The sequence below is a fragment of the Zosterops lateralis genome, assembly GCF_965231275.1.
Source record: "Zosterops lateralis genome assembly, chromosome: 3".
In the NCBI taxonomy this organism is placed as follows: domain Eukaryota; kingdom Metazoa; phylum Chordata; class Aves; order Passeriformes; family Zosteropidae; genus Zosterops; species Zosterops lateralis.
In genome coordinates this window covers 5,136,509-5,146,119 of record NC_139764.1, presented here as the reverse complement: position 1 = coordinate 5,146,119, position 9,611 = coordinate 5,136,509, and the positions used below count along the sequence as shown (strand labels likewise).

At 41.9% G+C, this 9,611-nt stretch overlaps 1 long non-coding RNA gene across 1 annotated transcript; it reads right to left on the bottom strand.

The window, feature by feature from the left end:
* Positions 1-354: 354 nt before the first annotated feature.
* On the bottom strand, positions 355-7,366 carry LOC310907666. Its single transcript, XR_014589684.1, has 3 exons — positions 7,325-7,366; positions 2,918-3,075; positions 355-1,584 (listed from the first exon to the last, which is right to left on the bottom strand). It is a non-coding gene; the product is annotated as an uncharacterized lncRNA (long non-coding RNA).
* Positions 7,367-9,611: the final 2,245 nt, after the last annotated feature.

Sequence of the window (9,611 nt, the reverse complement as noted above, 5' to 3'; positions counted from 1 at the left end):
GGTAAAGATGAACCGTGCCAACAATTCATATCAGGTGAAAACAATAAGACCCAGGAAACACAGCAGAACAGTCCTAACCTCTGCAGTAATCAGCTGAAACCTGGTGCATTTTAAATGGTTGCCTCATAAAAGTAGACTGCCACCTCACCTGATTATAGTCAGCAAAAAACTAGAGGTACCTTTGATTTATTAAAAAAACTATGGATATTGATCTAATACCAATATCCAACTATGACGGACAAAGACTCTCTAACAGTTTAAAGTTAGAAAGTGTATATTTATTATGACGCCGGGCAGTGTGCGGGATAGCTCCCAAAAACACACGCGCAGTTTACAGATCATCACAGGGTCGTTTTATGTACAGGAGTATTGAATACCCAAAACATAAATGCATATTCATAACTCTGGTACCTCCCGTTCCCTGCTTCGTATGGTAATTAGCCCAAAAAGCCATTAAGCATGCGTAGTTTGTTCTTTAAAATGGGTCGGTGGTCTTTTTTATAGGGTGGGGTCCCAAAATGATGAAGAAAGATGGGTCTTCCTCCCTTGACTTTTTAACCTTTAATGTTCGTGACAGCTAAATCCTGTTTTTTCCAGGACTGTTTGATTTATGATTGTATTGTATTCATGGGGTCTATTGATTATTCAGGATGCAAAAGCCTAGTTTGACAGCTTCCCTGATTTATCAGTTCCTTCTACGATTTATCAGTTTCTTCAGTCTGGCTTCTGTTAACAAAAAGGGAAGTCTTAGCTACATTAACTCAGCACTATCTATTTTGACTACAGTCTTTAATTCTTCTAAATCAATGCTTCGCTTTCACAGGAACCCACTCAAGCTGCAGCATATTCAGAGTGAAAAATGTTTTTTCCAAAGATCCTGAAATTTTTGTAAAGTAACACGATCTTCTAATTTTATTTCTTCTCTGATACAAGGGTGAAGGATGTTTTATAATCACGGCCCCACTAGGTGCTAGAATATCCACCCAAAGGAATTTATTCTCAGTAGTTTATTTTTGGGCAAAATTCTCGTTGGACATCAGCATGTGCAGCAATCAAAAGCAGGCAATAGGCATAGAAACATGGCAGGTATTGGAGTCTGAACCCACAAAATTCAGTGAGAATGTTGGAACTGTGGTTCTATGCCATTAGTTCTCTGACAGATCCTGTGTTTATCTAACCTGTGTGTGCTTCTCACTGATTCGTGCCACCTCTTGCTCAGGCCATTGATAATTTTATTTCTCAATGTGGATGGTTCTAGTTGAATGTGTTGACACTGAATACTAAGGTAAGTTTTACGTGCATAATTAATTGCCATTATAAGTGTGGTTTATTAACCTGGGCTCAGTGCTGTGCATAGCAGTTCCAGTGCATGCAGCTACATGGATTTACATCCACACTCTCCCCAGGGAGAGCTTGGCTGCTGCCCCTGCTGCCATAAGGCCCTGCTGGATGTGTTATCATCTGCCACTAATGGTGCTGCAGTTGGTATTGATGGGGAAAACACTGGCTCCGCAGAGTCGATAGCAGAGCATCCACTTAGAGCAGTCATTTTCCAGGTCTCACACTGCAGCCAGATCTGAGCATCTGCAATGCAAAAAAGGGTAATCAAATGGTCACTCGAGGGGCAAATTTCAGGCTGAAGTAGACAGACAATTTCAGGCCTATTTAAAAAAAAATACCTGGGGTGAATAATTTTGATTAAAAATACTTTTGATTTTTTTCATAACTGTTTTTGAGAACATTGCTGGGCCATTTTGTTGCAGACAGCAAGCTTGGAATATTTTAGTCTGGTAGTTAAAATTTTGGCAAAATACTGGAAGTCTTGGCTCTACCAGCTCTCCCTTGCAAAATGTTCAGCTACCCAAATATTTTGGTTAGGCAGGACACAGCAAAATGAAAGAGATTTTAGTCTCGAAACTGTTCTTTTTTGCTCAAGATTGTTGACTTTCCACGCCTGTAAATATCATCCTGTTCCAGACCTTCATGGTCCCAATCATTTGTATCAGCTGTCATCTCTTTGGTTTGTGCACCCATATCCCATTAAATGCTTTGATTTAGAAAAAGCTGAGGTTACTTTACTGAAGGCTGGCTCTCTGAAGAAGCAAAATTTCCTCCAGTATCAGATCTTTGATTTATTATAAAATAAAATTATCTGTGATCATTTTTCAAAAAGACTGTTAGCTTCCTCCTAGGCTTTTCAGGGAGCCTACACATACACAGATTGATATAATAGGAGTGAGTGGGAACAAAGGGAGTGTTTTTCCTCTGCCCACAATATAATATTAATGACAGACATTGCAATTATTATTTTTGAGGTCTTTCTTATTAAAAGGAGTGAATATTACTAATCAAGAGTGACATAGTGGATCTATTCGGGATGCTAATTAGGCTCTCCGTTGTGTTGGGATATATTTATCTTTAGACTTGTGCTCCATGTCTTCTGAATACAGCACTACAGAAGCAGAGGGCTTGAGAAGAGTTCCTCCAGAAGCTGCATAATGCAGCAGGGAGGAAAACAGAGCTTTCAGGGTAATGCTGCTAATAAGATTGTGGCTTTCTGTTTGGATGTTAGGGAGAAATGCTTTTTGTATCTTCTAAGGTACCAGTAAGCTATCTCCACCTTCCAAAGAAATGGCACTAGTAACAAAAATAGCACAGTACTATTCAGCCTTTCAGACAAGGAGCCAGTCAGGGTTTATGTGTGCAAGGCAAGGGGCTCTGTCCTTCATCAGCCTCCCTGTCCCCATCCACCATGACCTGAAGAAGATTTGTTGCTGCCAGACTTTGCTATGTGCCAGGTTCTGAAGCCCAAGGAGGGAGCCCTGGGGCTCCTTTCTCACTTTTGAGAGCTCATTCCTCATTCCTGTCTAGAAGAACAAAGCCCCACTGCCCCAGTGTATGAGAATGTGCATTTCACCTCCAGTCTCACCCTCTGTGTATTTACATGGCCAATGAGACTCAGGCTGACTTCTGAGCCTGCTTCTGCTCCCCCTCCTCAGCTGAGGGTCTGCAGAGGTGCAAATCAAGTTGACTTTTGCCTAAGTGTTCAGGAGAGCTGAAAGGGGTTGGCATTGCCTGCAAGAAAATTGTGAGAATATCAGCACAACCAGACTGAAACAGCAGCACTCAGTGTTGTAAATGATGTATAGAAAGACAAGCAGGTTACTTACAAAATGCTCTTTGAAAATTGTAAAGGAAAACTTATTAATAAACTGTAACAAATCTCTGCTCACTCAGAAGTATTCTGCTTTAAATATTAATGCATAACTCAAGGATTTTTTCAGTTCAGGATTTTGATATCTAAAGAAAGACTTTAAAGAAGTCACAGAAGACAAAAGCAGTCCAACCCATGAACCTTCCTGTGCGACTTTTAGTTCTGTAGTTGACAGTCCTTTGATTTCAGTCCCATCAGCTGCTTTTTGAAACCCATTTCCCTAGTATCTAGCCACTTGTGATTTGTTTATAATTATGGAGGTCAATTCACCATCAGTGAATATCAGTGGGACATCCAAAGTTGCTCTTTGACATCAGCAGCAAGTTTTTGCCTTAGCCCTCTAATGTAAACAGTGAAGTCTAGGGACTCCAGGTGTGGGTTTGTGTTTTTATTGTGGATTGTATGACACAGTTCTTGCAGTGGAAGGTCCCTTCCAGCTATCTGCATACATTTTTTGTATCTGTTTCTCTGTTTTTTCCATTAGATCTTCTAGGAAAAGTAACTTAACCAACAACATTACTGTGTATGTTTCCCCTCCTATAGACATGTTCTTGTTCTTCGTTTTCCTGGGCTCAGGTTGTTTTCTCTTAAAATTTCTCTGAGTTGTCGGATGATGTCATCAATCTTACTAAGGTGCAGAAAGCATTTAGATGTCACCTGAATCTGTATTTGTTCAATGCAAGTTTAAGTGCTTGTGGAATATCCAGAGGCTTTCCATACTGCTTCAACATCAGAGATGACCCTTGAACATGGCAGTGTGTAGTCAAAGATGGTTCTGGATAGAGCAGTGAATAAACAAAAGAAATCATGTCAGCACACTGTCTGAATAGCTGTGATGTTTCAATTCTTCTGCCACTTGTCACGTTTCTGCTCTGGTACCATTGCAAAAAGTCAGGTGGACTCATCTGTCCTTACTCTCCACCCAGGGGAGGGGGACAAGCCCCCTGGGAGCCAGCCAGCCTGTGTTGTGTGACAGCAAGTTCCCGTTGTGCACTTCACCTGACAGCAACAAGGGGCAAGGCTGTCTGCTGGTGAAAGGAGAGGGTGGAAGGACAGGGCAGGGCACCTGTGTGCCAGAGGGGCCCAAGGATATTAATGCTGCCCACTGCTGAGCCATCTGCAGGTTATTACATGACTTGACAGACAGTCAGTTATTAGAAAGGAGTCACACCAAGTCCACTGCATGGGCTTAAGCGCATCTCCTCCTGCTCTATTTATCTCCTCCCTGTACTTGCAGCATTTGTTTTTAATTCATATACTGACAGTGACACATGGCGGGAGTCCATGAATGTATAAGATAGCAGCTGGTTGAGCCCCAAAGGAACTGTCTTTTGGCAATAAATCCGAGGAGCAGACAACAAACCACGCTTTGATAGGTACAGAGCAGGTTGGTCACTTGAATGCTTATGTACCTTCTTGCTGCAGGGCATGCACTTACTCAGGCAGCACGAATACAACATCAGTGCCCTGCCAAAGCACTCAGTCCCTGGAGGCCAGGGAGGTGAGGATCACACAAGGTCCACCAGGTTAGCACAGGGCAACTGCAGTTACCCTCCTCCTCCCTCCTTTTAACATGAATTTTTGCTACATCCTCTTCTTGAATAATTAAACTACAGCTGAACAATTCAGAATCTATTCAGATTGTCTATTGTCTGGTGCTGAGCAGGGGATGACTGTAGCAACATACCATACACAACAATGCTGTAATAAAATATTCTTGCTAACTCCAAGGGTAACTTTTTTTACTACAAAGCCACCTTTGGAGTTTTCTTTGGTTGGTTGGTCTGGGGTTTTTTGCTCCCTCCCTTCTCTATGCTAATACTTCCCACAACCATGGATTTGGGGTACCAGTGACCAATCTGCTCTTGCCATAAAGAAGGGAGCAGTCTCCAGTATCAGGCCTGGTAAAGAACTTCCTTCGAACATCACTTGGACAACAAGCTGCATCAGAAAAACAATGTGGTGGCCTTACTAGCAGCCTTGTTCAGGCATGCAATGGTGAGGTGCAGGATTTCTGCTCAGGCTGGGTGACAGGGCCCTGAAGAGCTGACACATACTGTAATGAGTGGATGGGCTTGAAGGAGCTGGAAAGGGGCTTTGTGATTGCAGCCAGCAGGACCTGACGTGCAAAGGGAGGTTCCCACTTGTCTCAAGTATGAATTGATGAGAGAGGCACAATCTTCACCAGTCTTCATCTTCACCATTGCCCCAGAGGGTTGTGTTTCCCCTGCACTTGGAGCACAAGACCTGATCCTGCTTGTCAGCTTGAACTCAGGCTAGAGGGTATACGCATTAAAATTCATTATTTCCAGTCTCAGAATATATTCAAAACAGATAGTAAATATATTGTTTCTGTCTTTCTTTTTCTGTCATCCTCCACTCCCCTTCACTTTCCTTCCCATCATCTGTTGCTTCTGCTGCCTCCCACAAGTCTTTCCCCACATTCTGCTTTCCCAGCAAAGGCAGGGGCTCTCCCTGTGGAGCAGTGGCTCTGCCCCAGAAGCACAAAGGGATTTGCAGCAGCAAGACCAGGCACTCACTGGCTGTGAGGAGCAGAGACAGGTACCATGTCACCTGGGCTCAGCAGAAGCTGGGCACAGAGCACAGGATGTGCCAAGCAAGCAGTTCTGAGCAAATGAAGTTAAGTAAATTATTGATAAGTAAAGCTAAAAATTGTTGATAAGCTAAGTAAATTACCCCAGTTTCCCCAGCTCTGCTGAGGATGGGGATGGATTTGGCCCAAGGAAACAGCTGGAGGGGCAGCACATGAAAAAAATCAGACCCTGGGGACCAGAGAGCTGAGTTCCACAAGCCACACTGACAAGGCTGTGCACACACAAGAACAGCCATGCAGCTCCACAACTGCTCCTCTTCTGTTCTCCAGCTCTGTAGTATCACTCCTCATACTAAAACCTTAATGAGTGCTTGCCAAGTTCTTGTAATCACACCAAATTTCATAATTTAAACATGTTTTGAAGCTCCAGAGAAAAAAAATGTACATCAGTGGGAACCAGCCATCTGGAAAGCTTTGGAGTCTTTTTTTGCTCATTTGTTTGTTTGCAATTCAGCTACTCCAGTACTGTAAGGGTAATTTAGTTATTTATTTAATTTTAAAGTTTTTAGGTTACAACATGAGTTTTAACTAATAGATGAAGGCACAACTCAAGCAGGGATAATTCACCCCTATGAAAAGTAAATGATTCTGAATGATGAATGAGGTTTGTAGTTATCCCAAGGTATGGTCCATACTGTTAAAACTCATTACTTCCTGATGCTCTTTGCATAATAGTTTCTTGTAACATCATTTTTCTCTTGCCTCCGGGTTGTAAGAGAGGGGTAAGGTCATAAACTTAGGGTACAAAAGAAGAAACAGAAGCTGTCTCACTGGCCATGACCTATTGAAAGGTCAAATCATCAAAAGAAAGAGAGATAGTGATACAAAATGCCTTCTGAAAACATCCTTTGCAATATGCCTTGATCCTGGCCCAGGTGCACTCTACCTTATGAAATTATGTATTACAGTATGTGCCAGCTCTGCTTTCATACAAAATCAAAACTGCTTTAAGTAAGTAATTAGATTATCTCTTCCATATTCACACCTTTTTTTTTTTTTAATTATTTATCCTTGCTGATATGAGTTTATGCACCATATTATTCCTTTCATTTTCTGGATGGCATTTTCTGTTGTTGATATGATTTGTTTCAGTGCTACTTTTGAGGCCCCTAAACAAGAAAATAGAATCAGGAGAATTGAACATGAATTAAAGTGAAGGAAGAGAGAGACTAACACAAGCGAGCTATGAAAGCAAAGATTACTTTTGGGGAAAAGAAATCAGCACAAGCAGAGGAATGAATGGACACAGAGGAAGAAATAATGACAAGAGAGAAAGGGAAGACACAGTAAAAGATAAGAGGTGGCAAAATTTGTAATACTGAAGAAAAAGGTACACAATAATATGCTATGGGGAAAAGAAAACCATTAGGCTGCAGAGAAAACTGAAAAGGAAGTCAAAAGTATACACAATTTTATTCCAAAACCAATTGAGAGGCCAATGAAGTGTCAAATATAGAAGAAAATTGAATAATCCTTTAAATGACAAGATACATGACCTTGGAGGAGAGGCAGCAGTTTTCAGGTTGGTTGGTTGTTTTTTTTTCCCAGCCATATCTCAGGCAAAAACTGGAGGTATTGAGTAAATTTTTAATTGAGAGCATAAATGATTTACATGTTCACAGCAATGCATTCCTCCTTCCTCTGCCACCAAATGAAACTCTTTCACAGCAATCATCAAACCTTGATTTCCAATGTCATTGTCATAAATAAAGGCTAGTCCTCTAAGCTTTCTCTCCTTTCTGACAGCATCTTGTTTTGTGCCCACTGTCTAAATGAGAAATTTCTCTTTGAAAGTGTGTATTTTAGAGGAACATGGCAATCCAAACAAAATAGATGTTTATAGCCTTAGAAGGCAAAAAAACAACTGTTAGCATTTGGATGTTTCTACAATTAATGTTTGTATGATCTTACATCTTAATATGAATATATTTGAATGCTTTTGGGTGCTGCATAATAAAGAGCTGGTTACTAAACTTAGCAGCACTTCATGTAGATTAGACATTTTAATTGATGCTTACAGAACAAGACCCAGAGAAATGAATTTTATGTTGCTCCAATTTCACTGGTTTAAATTAAAGAGTTACAAAAGGTCTTTACACCATGTTGGAAGGAAAAAATGTGTGTGTATTCATGGGTGATGGCAACTGTGTTTATGTGTTCTCTGGAAGTGCATAAATGTCTTGTCATTCCTGCCAGGGTGAGCTCTCCCAGCTCAATTCCCTGTGCTGCAATCTTGCAGCATCAGACTTCAGCCTCCTCCTCCTCCAACACCCCTGGTCTCTGATACTTTCCCTGTTTCCTTGTCCTTTGCTTCAGTTCTTGAATAGTGACAGTATTACAGCCTTGAGAGATACCTCGTCCCAAAAAGCCAGAGGAATACTGCTCATGCTGGGGATTTCTTCAACCCTGTAACCACCCTTTTCCAAGCTGAGGCCTTGGACATGCCACGGGTTTTCAGCTCACATCTGAGGAGCAGGAGCAGGCTGCCTTGGCTGGCCTCCCCAAAATCTTCATGTACTGGTACATATTCCTCTGCCCCCTTCCTTCTCCATCCCTGCTCCTCTTCATGTTTCATTCTGGTCTTCCAAAAATCCAAAATTTTGGGTCCAAATCTGTCTTAACACCTCCTGCTATTCCAGGCTTTAGCACTTTTCCAGTCAAAGACCTGGGTTCATGCACAAAGTTTGGAAGAGGAGGCTTCGCCTGGAGCAGGAATACTCTCCTTTCTTTCTCCAGAGCCTGTTCATGTGCCAAAAGCCTTAATTGACCAACCTGTATAAATCTGCTGGCACTCTGTTGTGCCTTCAGCAGAAGAAAGACTGCCAGAGGCATAAAGTGGGAATAATTCATATTAGTCAGGGTGGGAGCTGTATGTTAGGATAGATAACCCAAATCTTCCCAATACAATCTTCTACATGGGAGGAGACAATTTCCTGTCCAGATGCCAGACGTGAGGTCAAGCAGTGAGGTTTGCACCTCCTGAGCCAGGAATGTAATTCAGCTGCAGCTGATCAATGACAGCCTGGAGCAGATGGAACTGCTGCAGGGTTGTATCCAGGTACAAAGACCGTACCCTAGCCTTAGCCAGCTCCCTCCCAAGCACAGGCCACAAGGCTCCCAATCTGGCATTGAAAGGCCAAGTGGTACCACCACGTTATGGAGTAAAGGAATGACTTGGATTTCTGACCCCAGGAGACAACTTTGCATTGTGCTGGATTCATAAGACACTAAGGAGAGAAACCTCATCCTTCTTCACATATCCCGTGAAGGAATATCACAGAAGATGTTTTGTGTGGCAATAAGGAAGAAGGAACCCCCTGAATCTAGAATTTACCTCCATCACCAATAATCCTGAATAAACACCATTAGTGAGCACTGGCAATGCTAGTGCAAAATTCTCTCCCAGTAGTTCCTCGTTAAGGTGGCCCGTTCCAAGCACTCTAATCTAAAATTATGTTTATCAGGGAAGTCATAAAAGCAGGAACTACAATCAGCAGTGTTTGATGAAAGAAAGGAATAGATAAGATTTTTCGTATGCCTAGTTAAATAATGGCAGACAAGGGAGGTGAAGACAACCAGAGGCAGGGGAAAACCTGTAATCAGGCCTCATTAATACTATAGTTAATTGATTTTCTGCTCAGATTCCAAGGAGGAACAGGAAGCTTTCTTTAAGGTGGGTAATAGATTAACAAACATTAGAAAGGCAGAGAGGAAGGGACACACTTGTATGTAAACAGTGTGAATTTTTCCAGTTTTGAAAACTCTGTGTGCTTCAGAGGTTAG